A 15,714-nucleotide genomic window follows, 5' to 3' on the forward strand; every position below is an offset into this window, starting at 1 on the left:
TAGTGCCGGTTATAGAACCGGCACTAAAGGGCCTTACGAAACGGTGCTATTGCCCGGTTGTGCACTAGTGTAAAGGAACAATACTTTGTCAGATAAAGAAAAGAAAAGACGGGTGGTTTGACCTTTTGTTATCACTTATCAGTCCTCTCTAACTAGGGTCTGGACTAACTCTCTCCTCCAAATTTCATCTTGTAGCTAATTAAAAGGTGGGATAGAGTCGAGAGGTGGAGGTCGAGAGGTAGACAGAACTTGCAGTGGAGTGAAAAAACTACACAACATAGAGATGTATACTATATCTCTATAAAGTTTCATGATGAAATATGCCTGGTGTGATCTGCACAAAAAATGATGGATTTTAACAATGAATAGTGCATGTGCTAAAAGTACATGATTTTTTTTCTTGCCCAGCTCACACCAAAGTGATTTTATGGTGAATTTTTACAGAGATGTAGTATACATCAGTATGCTCCTTTGTATTATTTCTAGAATTATTTGAAACTTCAAAATATATTTTTCATGTGTGAACAGTAAAATAGGTGCCATGGAGCAGGTGGTCAAAAAAACCACACCTCTGTGGCGAGTATATGGCGCCCTTCTCAAGACAACAATTGGAAGAATGGCACTGGGACACAGCTTCAACATGGGAGAGCTGAGCCAAACATGCTTGCCGCGATTCACATGTTTGTGCGCACCAAAAAGGAGCACAACAATAGTGTACGTGCAGTCGAATACGGCAATTGTTATGTAAGTTATGTTTAATTCAGAAGTATTTAAATGTCATAACCTGGTCACAATACTTAACTCTAATTCCCTTGTGCATCTAGGTTCTGACACAACCATGTTGGCTGACATAAACATGAATTGCCACCCTTTATGGACCGAGGAAAAAACAGAAATCATGTCGACATTATATGATTTCCTTCTCTTATGGGCAGGCCAGTCATGTGGTTCCTCAATGATAGCCTGTTACAAATAGAATCTAACTGATCTTTAAATTATTTCTGTTGTTTCTTTATTAAGACGATCAAGTTATTCATTGCTTCTTACCATCCGCCATATCATGATCAGCAGCACTTCGTTTCTTTACACGTGTAGTCCTACATGCCTCGTCATGCAATATGTTTACTCTAGCTACTGCTTATCCGTGCCTCGACTATTCTGAAGGTTGTCATGCCCATGGCCTGTCCTGTTTATGCAGTCTAGCTTGCATGTGGTAGTCAATTCCAAGCAAGAAAGTAGAAGTGAGGCTTTTCTAGCGTCTTTGTTCCGCTGCTCCTCCGTATGATTATAGTAGTATATATTTTGATTTTTGTGACCAACTCCTCGGACTCGAAACTCTGTGGCACATGCATGCTGCTCTTCATCATGGATGACCTGAGAGAATGGATGATCTATGCTTCATATGTTCATCCGTTGAGATAAATCCTTTGGAGATCCAGAATTTGTTAGTGCACGGCTCTTCTTTTTTCCTTCTGACTTCAATTTCTTTCCTATGCTAGCACTGGCCTGGGAGATGCCTCCAACAAGACCCTTGGTTCCACAGGCTCTGTCATGCAAGGTTGGGTAGAACGTGGAAGCAAGGCCAGCATATGTAGGCAATCCACCTGATAAAATCTCGAGAGGGAAAGAAGAACCTTGAGAATATATGGAAGGGGCAGACATGGGGATGCCACCGCTTGCCAGCAACGCACCCCATCGGTGCTCACTCGATATGCGGTATGTACTCATCCATACGTCTAAGGATAAGGGCCGGCGAGGTCTGAGAACAGACGGCCGGGAGGGTAGATGCGCCGGCGGCACCCAGGGAGCCTGTCATGAGGAGGAGGGATTTTGGCCTGATACCAAGTTAGAGAATAACACTCGCATTGATTCTGTTGATCAGAGGTTTACATATGAAGAATAACAGATTCCTGTACCCACGCACGCACTATCGATCCAATCAAGGAGTGGTGGACCAGATAAATACAATACACACGCTACATTACAAAAACATATGTACAACTCAACTCAATATATATATATGTATAATCCAGAGAACATAAATTGTCGAGCCCACCACCTGAACCAAAGCCATAATCTATATCTATATCTATATTTATATTTATCTATCTACCCCTAATCTTTACCTACTAGTAAAGCGGCTATCGTTTCTGGTCGTCCGTCATTAAAATTGTCCTCCAAGTTGGTTAAAATTACCCACCAATGCTACCCGTAAGTGAAAAAACGGTTCAATTTTTCGGACCAAAAATCGACGCCTCCTTCGTTGTTTTATAGGGGCGCGACGAGTAGAGGCCACAGAATGACGAACAGCGTAGTGGTTGGCCGGTCCTTCCTTTAACCGCGAGACCAGGGTTTGATCCCGAACTTCCACAATTTTTATCTTTCTTTTCTCACGCATGTCCTACTCATGTATGCGTTCAAGGGCCGGCCCATGTGCGGGGCTTCACTCCCCGGTTTTTTTCATTTTACTTTTTTGCCTTTTCTTTTCTCATTCTGTTTTCTTACTTATTTCTTCTTTAAATTAATTCCGGATTTTAATATTCTAAAAGTTTCGAGTTTTCAAAAAAAATAAGTTTGATAAAAAATAAAATATATGTGAATTTAAATTTTTTTAGAAAATCATAAAAGGCTTGCGGATTCAAAAAATGTTTGTGGTTTTGCCAAACTGTTTGCAAAATTATAAAAAAAAATCACAGTTTGTAAAAAATGGTCGGGAAATAAAATCATGTTCATGATTTTGAGAAAATGGTCATGTATTCAAAACAGATTCGGGAATCTGAGACAAAATGTCCACGAAATTTTGGAAAATGTTCACAATAATAATAATAAATATTTGTTTTTTTTAATTTTGTTCCTCAATTTTAAAAAAAGTTCATCGATTGAAAAAATGTTTGTTGAGTCAAAAAATGTTAATGAATACGAAACCGGTTCATATATTCAAAAAAATTGTAAACAAAACAATGTTCATGATTATTTTGAGAAAATAAAAAATTTCAAAAAAAAAGTTTGTCGATTAGAAAAACTGTTCAATGATTCAAAAGTATTTTATGTCTAGGATTTGATTAGTTTTTCGAAAGTCTTTATATGTCTTGGCATTGGGAGTAGTTCATGGTCAATGAGATTTGTTTTTAAAGTTGTAAACGTTCCCTTGCGCAACATAGTGAGAAGTGTGGCGTGCACTGACAAACTCATAGCTATGGGATTTACCACGTCGAGTGCATTGTGATCACGTGAACATTGCGACCATCATCAGCTAGGGTGAGAAAAAAATGGCAACATGGTGAACCACTGTGTTAAAATAGAGCACACTCATATATTAGGATATTCAGTCATACTTATTTGGGTAGCCATATTTTTTTGTCTCCCGTTGCAACGCGCGGGCATATTTGCTAGTTTAATAATAAAGGGGATATTGCTTCTGGCGGTACTTAAAAATTGCCCATAAATTACAAAATATTACCCACAAATGCCACCAGTAAGTGACAGAAAATGTTTTGCACGGAAACCCCTGTCTGGGCCGGCCCAGGCATAGGGACCTCGTATACTGCGCCCTGGGCGCTGGAGCAGACACATCACGCCCGTTTAGGCTGGCCCATGTGCGGGCGCCGGTTTTTCAAGTTTCAAGTTTCATTTTTATTGAATTTTTAAAAAAAGGAGAAATCTGAAGTAAAATGTGCAAGAAAAAATATAATGTTTGTGAATTTCAAAAATGCTCGGGATTTTTCAAAAAAAATGTTTGCATAATCAGAAAAATGTTTGCAATTTTACAAAAATGTTCATAAAATTCAAAATTCCATGATTTTGGAAACATTATGTGTATTAAAAATTATGAATGAAATTGAATAAAATATTTGCTAATTAAAAAATGTTCATACATTTTAAAATATGTCGTATAATTTTACAAAACAGTTCACGAAGGAAAAAAGTTTTAATTGGTTCAGAAACTGTTTACTAAGTCAGAAAATGTTTATGCTTTTCAAAAAATGTTCATGAATTTAAAAAACAAGCCACCAACTTAGAAGAAAAAGTTCGCCTATTCTAGAACTGTTCATCGATTCAAAAGAAAATGCTCCAAAACCGTTTGCAATATTAAAAAATATTCACAATTTTAATAATGAATGTTAATAGTAAAAAATGTTCATGATTTTTAAAAATGTTCCCAAATTTGTAAAGATGTTCACAAATGATAGAAGGTATGAAACTAAACAGTAATGCTTGTGAGTCTTTATGACTATATATGCACGTGAATTTTGAAGAATTAACTGCCCGGATGGATCCGAATATTGTAGTATGTTTAAAAAAAGGTTTCTTTAAATTCAGAATAATTCTTTGAATTACCAAGTATTTTGACAACCATGATATTTTTTCAAAAATGTGAACATTGCTTCAGTTTGTGAATAAATATAAAAAAAGAAACATTGTCTTGCATTCGTGAACAAATTTTTAAATCATGCGATGAGATGTGGACAAAATGTGGTCATCGCCATTGCGGATTATGATTATTTTTTCTCCTGTTGCAACGCACGGACACCTACTGATAAAGGGGTAAAGTTTCTTACCACCGTTATTTCGTCCGTTTTCGTCCGTCCTCATCGCTGGTCTGTATATGCCGTCGTCTGCTCCATAAGTCATATGGACTGGAATTTGAATTTCTATTATGGGCCACTTAAAAATTGCTCCACGTGCTGAGATTTTTTACTTTTTTGGAATTAATGGTCTCACACTGCTTATTTACATCAAACCATAGCAACTTATATGTGCTTGAGGTGCAAGAATCAAACAAGCCAAGGCACAAAAAGAAGAGCGCACCAGAAAAAAGAGGGCAAGACCTGCCGCATATATACATCACCAATAGAAAAACATCTCAGAGGTGGAAGACCAGGCTGCAATGGACACGACCTCACGGAAGAGAAAACCGGTGAGATTACGAGTCTGCGAGCGACGTGTACGACGCGTGGAGCACCAGCACGACCAGCAAAGCGGCTGGGTTGGGTGGAGAACGTATCGTGTGCAACAGACAGACTGGTGCACCAGGTACTTCGCTGCTACAACAGCCCTTGAATTAAAAAGAGAGGGACAGGATGCAATTCAAAGGGAGCTACTAGTGTTGGAAATATGAGCAAATTACTACGAGATTTAATCCGAATAAACAGAAAATAAATCATGACTACAGTAGCAGAGATTGAACTAATCATGTGAACTAACATAGCAGATGAACAGATCACATCTTGGGCACATACTAGAAACATGAGTTCTACCACGATCTCGAACAGAAAAGATAGAATCACGTACGGTGCAGCGGGAGCAGCACCGCCGGCGTTGACGTTGTCGCCCATGTCGTCGAGGATGAGGTTGCCGAGGTCGGGGAAGAAGTCGTCGTTCGCGAAGTCGTCGCTGCCAGCAGTCGCGCGAGTGCGCTCCCCAAATACCTGATCGCCCCTCTCCCGTACAAGATCACGAGAGGCGGGGTTCCGGAGGCCTGCTGCCCCTTCTCCCGGTGCACGCCGAAAGAAGGGATGGAGAAGACTTGCTTGGCGGCGCAATGATCTGGAACGGTGGTGAGAAACCATGCGAAGCGGCGGCGGCTAGGGTAGACGTCTGCCTGACTATATAGCGCGGGCCGGGTAGGTCGTGGGAGTAAACCCCACGTCCGAGTCGTTACGATCCAAAAGAATCGAAAACGGTTCAGTAATTAACGCGTCCGTTAATTATTAATTAATGACTCATTAATTTTTTCTGAGCAGCAAAAATATAGACAACGTGCATAGCTCTGTCCTCGGCTCGGTTCAATCCCACAACCCGCGGCGCGTCGTGACGAGGCGTGGCGTGGCGTGGCGTGGCGAGGCGAGCGAGGAGGAGGAGCGCGCGTGTAGGTCTCTTCTCATGCTCATACAAGTGGTAGGAGAGCTCACCTTATAAAGAGGTACAACTCTCTCTCAATTTATGAGGTGGGACTAAACTTTAGCCTCACTCACTCCACTCACATGTGTGCATGAATGGGCCAAGAGAATTTTCAGAATTTTAGTTGGGCTTTGGGCCAAAAGCTCACTAGCAAATTCCAACAATCCCCCACAAAGTCTCATTGGCACATTTCACCATTTGTTTTCAAAACATTGTTTATATACCGGTGCTTAGTGGAGACTGTGAAGTTGAACTTCCACTTAGAGATTTATGCTACACTAGATCACAACTTGAATAGTGGACTATGCCTTGAACTACAAGTTTTCTGCGAGACTAGTTTCGCACAAATTCTTGACCGATATTGGGCTGCCGCAAGGCTTCCCCGCGGGTGGAGCGTATACGTCATACTCCAGGGCCTTTTCATGAATTTATTAGAGAACACCCAATTCTCACAGACTGCGACGTTAACAGTCAAATTCATATAGGCGTGTTCCTCAGAAGATGTTCTGCAGGACAACATCTCTGCTTACCCGAATAAGACGCTTGGAACACATTAAGATAAGTATCAACCTGCCATGTAGATCAGGAGAGTATTGCATCTTCACGGAGTGGGATAGGTAATATAGGGATACTCTCTTCCCAGCTGGCCAACAGCTTGTCTCCCACTTCTACTTCACGGGATCTCCGATCACATATAGTGGGTTACCACTATGGACAACTCATGCGGTGGGTCTCAGACCCATCTCCATCGATGCATTATCTATCACATTACGTGATAGACCCTTTGTGAAGGGATCTGCCAAGTTTTTCGACGTTTGGATATAATCCAACGTAATAACTCCGGAGTTCCTCAATTTTCTGACAGATTTTAGTCTCCTCTTCACATGCCTTGAGGATTTCATATTATCCTTAGAACTGTTTATCTTGACGATCACAGTTTGATTATCACAGTTCATCAGGATAGGTGGTATTGGTTTTTCAACCATAGGCAAGTCCATCAAAAGCTCACGAAACCACTCTGCTTCAACAGTGGCAGTGTCTAATGCTGTGAGTTCTGCTTCCATAGTTGACCTTGTTAAGATGGTCTGCTTGCAAGACTTCCAGGAAACAGCGCCACCATCAAGTGTAAAAACGTAACCACTTGTGGCCTTAATCTCATCAGCATCAGATATCCAGTTCGAGTCACTATAACCCTCCAGTACCCTTGGATACCCGGTGTAGTGAATTCCGTAGCTCGCAGTGCCTTTCAAGTAGCGCATAACTCTCTCAAGCGCACGCCAATGATCATCTCCCGGTTTTGACACAAACCGACTCAGCTTGCTAACAGCAAAGGAGATGTTAGGCCTCGTGGCACTCGCCAAATACATAAGCGAGACAATGATCTGAGAATACCTCAGTTGATCTCTAGCAATCCGTCGATTCTTTCGAAGCAACACACTAGCATCATATGGAGTTGGAGAAGGTGTGCAGTCAAAACGACTCAAGACCTTTTCCACATAGTGAGACTGAAGCAGTGTGATTCCACCATTCTCATCTCTCAACAGCTTGATGTTTAAGATAACATCAGCTACTCCTAGATCCTTCATCTCAAAACAGCGAGATAAGAAATCCTTAACCTCCTTGATTAAATCAAGTTTGGTTCCAAAGATCAATATGTCGTCGACATACAGACAAAGAATAACTCCTTCGCCCCACCATGGCGATAGTACACACACTTGTCACCATCATTTACTACAAAGCCGGCAGCAGTTAATGTTCTTTCGAACTTCTCATGCCACTTCTTAGGAGCTTGTTTAAGACCATATAAAGACTTTAATAACTTGCACACCTTTCCTTCTTGACCAGGTATTACAAAACCATCTGGCTGATCCATGTAAATTTCCTCCTTCAACTCCCCATTGAGGAAAGCCATCTTAACGTCCATTTGATGAACGAGAAGACCATGTGAGGCAGCCAGTGATAGTAGCACCCGAATTGTGGTCATTCTAGCCACGGGTGAGTAAGTATCAAAGAAGTCTTCACCTTCTTTCTGGGTATAACCCTTAGCCACAAGCCGTGCCTTGTACTTTTCAATCGTACCATCAGGTCTAAGCTTCTTCTTGAACATCCACTTACATCCTACAGGTTTGCACCCATAAGGACGGTCAGTGATCTCCCAGGTTCCGTTAGCTAAGATGGAATCCATCTCGCTATGAACAGCTTCCTTCCAGTAGTCAGCATCAGGAGATGCATAGGCTTCTGAAATAGTCCTGGGTGTGTCATCCACAAGGTACACAATGAAATCATCACCAAAGGACTTTGCAGTCCTCTGTCTCTTACTCCTTATAGGAGTTTCATTGTCACCCTCAACAGGATTCTCAACGTGTTCCATAGCAATGGTGGGTTCAGGAATTACAGTGAGTTCCTCACTAGATGGAATAGGTATCTCCTGATTTGATGAACTTGACATATCCTTCATAGGAAATATGTCCTCAAAGAAAGTTGCATCATTAGACTCCATAATCGTACCAACATGCATGTCGGATACCTCAGATTTTATTATCAAAAATCTATAGCCAATGCTATGAAAAGCATAGCCCAGAAGAACACAATCCACGGTTTTTGGTCCAAGCTTGCGCTTCTTGGGAATTGGTATATTGACTTTCGCCAAACAACCCCAAGAACGTAGGTAAGAGAGTTTCAACCTTTTCCTTTCCCATTCCTCAAATGGAGTCATGGTCTTATGCTTTGTGGGAACTCGGTTTAGGACATGACACGCGGTCATTAGCGCCTCCCCCCACCATTCCTTGGAAAGACCCGATGTGTCTAACATGGCATTAACCAAATCAGTTAGAGTTCGGTTCTTTCTTTCGGCCACCCCATTAGACTGAGGTGAGTAGGGAGGCGTCCTCTCATGGATTATACCATGTTCCGCACAAAACAGATCAAATTCATTGGAAAAATACTCTCCACCACGATCGGACCTAAGCCGTTTAATTTTTCGATCAAGTTGGTTCTCTGCCTCAGCTTTATAGTTTTTGAAGAAAGTTAAAGCCTCATCTTTTGATTTGAGAAGATACACATAACAATATCTAGTGGAGTCATCAATCAATGTCATGAAATATCTCTTTCCACCTTTTGTCAACACGCCATTCATCTCACAAAGATCAGAATGTATAAGCTCTAGTGGCGTCAAGTCTCTTGCCTCTGCAGTCTTATGGGACTTGCGAGGTTGCTTAGCTTGCACACATACTTGGCACTTAAAGCCTTTGACAGCAGAGATTTTTGGAATTAAATTCAGATTGGCTAGCCGCGTCATGCAACCAAAGTTAATGTGACAAAGTCGTGAATGCCAAATATCAGACTCATTGTTGTGGCAAATATTATTAATAACTTTAGTGCAAATATCTGACAAAGATAGGCGGAACAAGCCTCCGCACTCATAGCCTTTTCCAACAAATTGTCCGCATTTGGAAATTACAACTTTATTGGACTCAAAAACCAACATAAAACCATCTCGACATAAACGGGAACCGCTAACGAGATTTTTATTGATGGACGACACATGATGAACGTTCTTCGGACGCACGGTCTTCCCCGAAGTAAACTTCAGATCGACCGTACCAACACCTCGAACGATGGCATGTGACCCATTCCCCATCAGCACGGGAGAAGTCCCTGTGGCCTGGTAAGAAGAAAACATGGAGGCGTCAGCACAAACATGTACATTGGCACCGGTGTCAATTAACCAATCAGGGGATTGAAATACTGAAAGGATGGTAGGAAAAATACCGTACCCTGATTCCTTCATATCAATATCACCGATGACAACATTAGCGGACTTGCCGCCCTTCTCATGTTCGCGCTCCTCAAAGCGGTTAGGACACTTCGGATCCCAGTGATTAGGATCACCGCAGACATGGCAAAGTCCCTTCCCCTTATGAGAATTCTTCTTGAAGTTGGTAGAATGTGATGCGCTTATCAAACTTGCCTTTGCCCTGAGTTTTGTTCTTGTTGTTTTTGAACTTGTTGGGCTGGAAGTTCTTCTTCTGTACCATGTGGGCACTAGAAGCTCCCTCAGCAACTCGAGCACGTGTGTCTTTTGCTCTCGCCTTCTCTTCAACATCAAGAGTACCAATGAGATCCGTAACGGAAAACTCCTGTCTCTTGTGTTTCAGGGAAGTAGCAAAATTGTTCCACGAAGGTGGAAGCTTGGCAATAATGCCTCCGGCAACAAATTTATTCGGCAACACACACTTGAAGTGCTCAAGTTCTTTTGCGAGCGACTGTATCTCATGAGCCTGCTGTACAAGAGAGCGCTCATCAGTCATCTTATAGTCATAGAATTGCTCCATAACGTACAACTCGCTACCGGCGTCCGAGGCACCAAACTTGGCCTCGAGCGCAGCCCACATGTCCTTGCCATTGTCAAACGACATATAAGAATACACAATGGAATCATCAAGAACACCCAGAAGAGCGCCTTTAAAGAGAGTATCAATCTTCTCAAAAGCTTCCAGTTGTGCTGGATTAAGATCGCCCTCAGGCTTGCCCTTAATGGCGTCATAGCAGCCCATGGTCTGAAACCAGTAGACTGCTCTCGTGCGCCACCTCTTATATTGCGCCCCCTTAAAGGCAGTCGGCTTCAGATGCGCAGCAAAACCACTCGGAGTAAATTGCCTATGATCAGGTTTTTGGATTGTTGGAAATATGAGCAAATTACTACAAGATTTAATCCGAATAAACAGAAAATAAATCATGACTAAAGTAGCAGAGATTGAACTAATCATGTGAACTAACATAGCAGATGAACAGATCACATCTAGGGCACATACTAGAAACATGAGTTCTACCACGATCTCGAACAGAAAAGATAGAATCACGTACGGTGCAGCGGGAGCAGCACCGCCGGCGTTGACGTTGTCGCCCATGTCGTCGAGGATGAGGTTGCCGAGGTCGGGGAAGAAGTCGTCGTTCGCGAAGTCGTCGCTGCCAGCAGTCGCGCGAGTGCGCTCCCCAAAAACCTGATCGCCCCTCTCCTGTACAGGATCACGAGAGGCGGGGTTCCGGAGGCCTGCTGCCCCTTCTCCCGGTGCACGCCGAAAGAAGGGATGGAGAAGACTTGCTTGGCGGCGCAATGATCTGGAACGGTGGTGAGAAACCATGCGAAGCGGCGGCGGCTTGCATAGCTCTGTCCTCGGTTCGGCTCAATCCCGCAACCTGCGGCGCGTCGTGACGAGGCAAGCGAGGAGGAGGAGCACGCGTGTAGGTCTCTTCTTCTCATGCTCATACAAGTGGTAGGAGAGCTCACCTTATAAAGATGTGCAACTCTCTCTCAACTTATGAGGTGGGACTAAACTTTAGCCTCACTCACTCCACTCACATGTGTGCATGAATGGGCCAAGAGAATTTTCAGAATTTTAGTTGGGCTTTGGGCCAAAAGCCCACTAGCAAATTCCAACAACTAGTACACTTTGCAAAACAGGCCTTCGAGTACAGCTAAATCGAGCAAATTGACCTCCCGTTCTGAGTTCGTCAATCTCCCCTTCCATCTTGTGTACTAACGCCTCGAGCTAGGGTTAAGAGAAATCTGGGCGAGCTGCATCTCTCTCTTCATGTCCTTCCTCTCCCTCCCTCTCCTTGGCTTCCGGCGCTGAAGCACCACGAGCCCAGGATCCAAATCATGTGGTCCACCGGCGGCTGGCCGCGATTGCGTCTAGCTAGTGACGCAGCGTTGTAGCTCCGAGGATATCAACGCTGCGGCTAATTAGGAGCCCGCCACCATCTTTTTACTGCTAAAGGACCTCCGGCATAAGCTCCAAATTTGGTCCTTCTATTATGCATGTATAGTCTATTTTTTCAATCCCTTCAATTTCCCCAATTTGTTTGAAACCAATGGCATTTGGATTGAATAGTATGAGCACCAAATCTATTATCTGAAATCAAGTTCACCACAGTCCGTAGGAAACAATTTTAGAAGATGTAGTAATAACTAGTAATGTTGACCGTGTGTGAAACTCGAAGAACTAAGAAACCTGAGGAAGCAAGATTCAGTAGATCAATGATACGATTGCGGGGTAAAGAGTAGAGATACATGGACCAAATAATGGGGAAGGGACGAAACAGAACGTGCATACTACAACTTTCACCAACCAAATCCTCATATTCAAAGATAACATGCATGGCCTTTACCATTGAATCAATGTGCGCACATCCAGGTTGGAAAATTCTTACCACTAATTACAGCCGACAGTGGAAAAAATAGATGAGGGAGATGTGCTCTTTCTGTTCTGATTTGTATACGGTTTCCATGTACGCTTGATGATTTTATAGTAAGGTTTGTACATGAAGGGACTTGACATGTGTGATAAAATGATTACCTGGGAGTCTGCATACATGGCAGGAGTAGGTTAATTACTAGGTGTTCCTGTGATGTTCTTGGACATGAACTACTAATGTATTGTGTTCTTGTTATCCACTTTAATTTGTTCATGTTAAATGGAACGGCCTTTACAATGTCCAGCCAAACTTTCTGTTGCATCACTAATTAAAATGGTTCCTCAATTTGTCTTTTCGCAATCACATTGTTCCTTTTCTCTCACGTAAACATCTTGATGTTGCTGCTTTGTTGTAGGTTACTCCAGTTCTGCCAAATCCTATCGTAATGGCCCGGCAAGAAATATGGCGGATGTAGTATGTCTTATTTTTCAAGCATATTTGTAGCTGGATGGCAAACATCTTCTGTCTTGGCCCGACCCCCGAGCCGCTCCCGCGAGCGTCCTCGAGGGAAACCCTACCGCGCAGCCCCTCGTTCTCCCTCGTCGATCTCTCCCCCCACCGCCACCGCACAGCGCCGCCGGGCAAAGACCGGCCGGCGTTGGTGGCGGCGGGGATCTTGCCCCTCTCCTCGCGGTTGGCCTCCGGCGCGGGACGGCGCGGTGCGAGACGGCGCTGGGCTGGACGGGGCCCAGCGGCGCGGCGGAGGGCGTGCTGGGTGGCGGCGCCCCTGCCTGGCGGCGGTGTAGTTGCGGCTTGAGGCCCCTCCAACGCGCGGCGGCTGCGGCTTCTCTGGCGGCGGCACGAGTTATCCCGACGGCGGCTTGGCGGCGTGGCGCGGCGGAGCTCCGGCGATGACTCGGCGGCGGGCTGGAGGGCTAGGCACCGTCCAGTGGTGCTGCCTCCACGGCGGTTGCGGCTTGGGGCCCTTGACCCCGATCCGATCTGGATCTGGTGGTGCCTGGGTCTGGGCGATGGCGGCTAGCGAGGCATGGGATTCGTCGGGGCTTGTCGGCCTCTAGGCACCATCGGGGTGCCGGCGGCGACGCGTGCCCGGCGTGGTGATGCTGGTGGACGTGGTGGTCATCTTCTTCCCGAGATGGCCGGCCAGAGGCTTGATGATCGGATCTCGAGATCATCATCTTGTCCCGGCTGCGAGTAGGGGAGACATGGTTGCTGGTGAAAACCGAGCCGACGGCAGGCGATGGCGACGTTCTCGTCGTTACCTTGATGGAGGCATCATCGTGTAACTATTGTCGAGCCACTCGTGCTGCTCCGGGGGAAACCCTAGGATCTGGTGTTCCAGATCGGACGATGGCGGCACTGCGGTGTCCTTTCTTTCTTGGGAGCATCATTTGCGGAGCATTGCTGGATGTCAGAGGCAGGAGGTGGAGCGGCTTCGTCTTGCACGGAGCTTTGGTGGTGATGTCAAGTCATGCCTGACCGACAGGTGCTACGCTTTGTCATGCCTGGTAGGCAGGTGCTACACACGACAGATCTTCCAAGGACTTCAGGCTGTGTCGGCTGGTGATACCTGGCAGGATGGCGCTGAGGTGTATCAGTGGCGACCGCGACGTGCTCAGCTGTTTGCGCGCAGGGAGGAGGTGCCGTTAGGCGCCGTGGTGGCGTCGACGATAGCTAGACCGAGCAAGGTTGATGCATCAGTACAGTTCTGAAGATAGAGCGATGGCAGTTGGCGGCGGCGGCATCTGAGTGCACGCCGGACCGGTGAGACCCATGCCCGGCAGGCGTCCTGGATGGGATCTCAGATCTTAGATGTTAGGTTTGTCTGTGATGTCTGTTTGGTATTAGGCCCAGGCTATCTGTGCCCCTTCATCAGCTGGATAGAGGTGCTTAGACGGCGGCTTTAGTCTTAATAAAGTGGCCGTATGCATCGCGCAGATGCGCAGATGCAGAGGCCGGGGGTCATCCTCCTTTAAAAAAAAGTGGCAGTATTACTCTGCTGTGGATTGTATATGAAGGCATGTCTCATCTTCTTTTATAGATTTGTTTGACCGACCTTTTTTCTTTCAAACTGTGCATAACACCTCAGAAAATTGAAAAGATGTGTTCTTGTATCAGCTTAAGTAACTGTTGCGTGATTGCTCATTGCTGACTTTGGCAAAAAAGATAACCAAAATTTTCATGTAATTTATTTTTCATTCAATTGGAAAGTCTGCTTCAAGAACACGCTACATATTCTGCCTGTCTTGCACAGATTTCTGCAGCAACATTTCCATTTTGTCATGCAAACCGAGACTTGAATCCTAGTCCTAGATGCATAAAGGAGTAAACTTCATATTGCGAGTGAACTGACACCCAACTGATAGCTGCCTTCCCTCTTCATTCCACAAAGATAGGATTTGGCAGTCTGTTTCAACAAGCGCCTTAATCGTTGATGAAACACTTACATAATTTCTCATTGCTCGGTCTATTTTCTCACTGATGACATCTTGGGGTCCACAACCTTACAACAAGAGGCAATGAAATGAGTTCATTCATGTAAGCTTGGGAAGATCACTTCAATAATTAACACCGAAAAACTTGCAGCTGGCCCTTGGTGATAACACGGCTAAAGGGGAGGGAGAATGGAAGGCACCTGCTGCCAAGAACCCTAAGAAAACGGGTGATCACAAGGCTGGGACACCAACCATGGATGTGGACGTGCCTGCAGCGCAAGGGGGCCGGGGAGCGAGTAGCATCATAAAAGAGAATGGGAAGAACCCGCATGGTAAGAAGTATAAGAAGGTAGACAGACCAAGGAGTGGACTTTCTGGAGACCAACAAAGGGTCTCGGTGTTGGGGCAGAAGAGGGGACAAGTGCGGGAGGAGGATGAGAAGGAAGGGAAGAGAGGAAAGGTGGAGAAGCAGGGGGAGAGGGAAGTAGAACGAGTTGTAGAGGAGGAGGAAAACATCAACATCATATCGGCCGGGCTGCCCGAGCAGTCCCACCGGGAGCAATGAAAATCATAAGTTGGAACTGTCGGGGGCTTGGGAATGGCCCGGCAGTTCAGAGTCTCCTCGAAATGGGGAGAATGGAGGATCCCGACAATTTATTTTTAGCTAAAACAAGATTGACGAAAAGGGAATTGGAAAGTTTTCGGTGGTCTCTTGGCCTTGCCCATTTGTTAGTTTGGGACCCAGTGGGCAGGAGTAGGGGCATTGCTATGTTTTGGAGGAGGGGGGTGGATGTGTCGTTGAGATTGTATGGGCGGAGGCATGTGGATGTTGATGTGGTAGCGGAAGGAGGGAATACATGGAGGCTTACAGGGGTGTATGGGGAGTCAACGGGAGAACGAAAGAGAGAGACTTGGCGAACAATGAGGCCGCTTGGCCAACAACACCAAGTGGGAAGACCATGGCTGTGCCTCGGGGACTTCAATGAGATTTTGGTGTGTGATGAGAACGTGGGAGGAGCAGTACGAGCGCAGTCCTGCATGGATAGTTTTAGAGATGCCTTGGTGAGGTGTGAGCTCTATGATATTGGCTTTGAAGGTGACAAATTCACGTTGAGAAACCACAGCAAGGAACTAAATACATATATATGTGGAAGGCTGG

Source organism: Triticum dicoccoides, unplaced genomic scaffold (genome assembly GCF_002162155.2).
Source record: "Triticum dicoccoides isolate Atlit2015 ecotype Zavitan unplaced genomic scaffold, WEW_v2.0 scaffold23369, whole genome shotgun sequence".
In the NCBI taxonomy this organism is placed as follows: Eukaryota; Viridiplantae; Streptophyta; class Magnoliopsida; order Poales; family Poaceae; genus Triticum; species Triticum dicoccoides.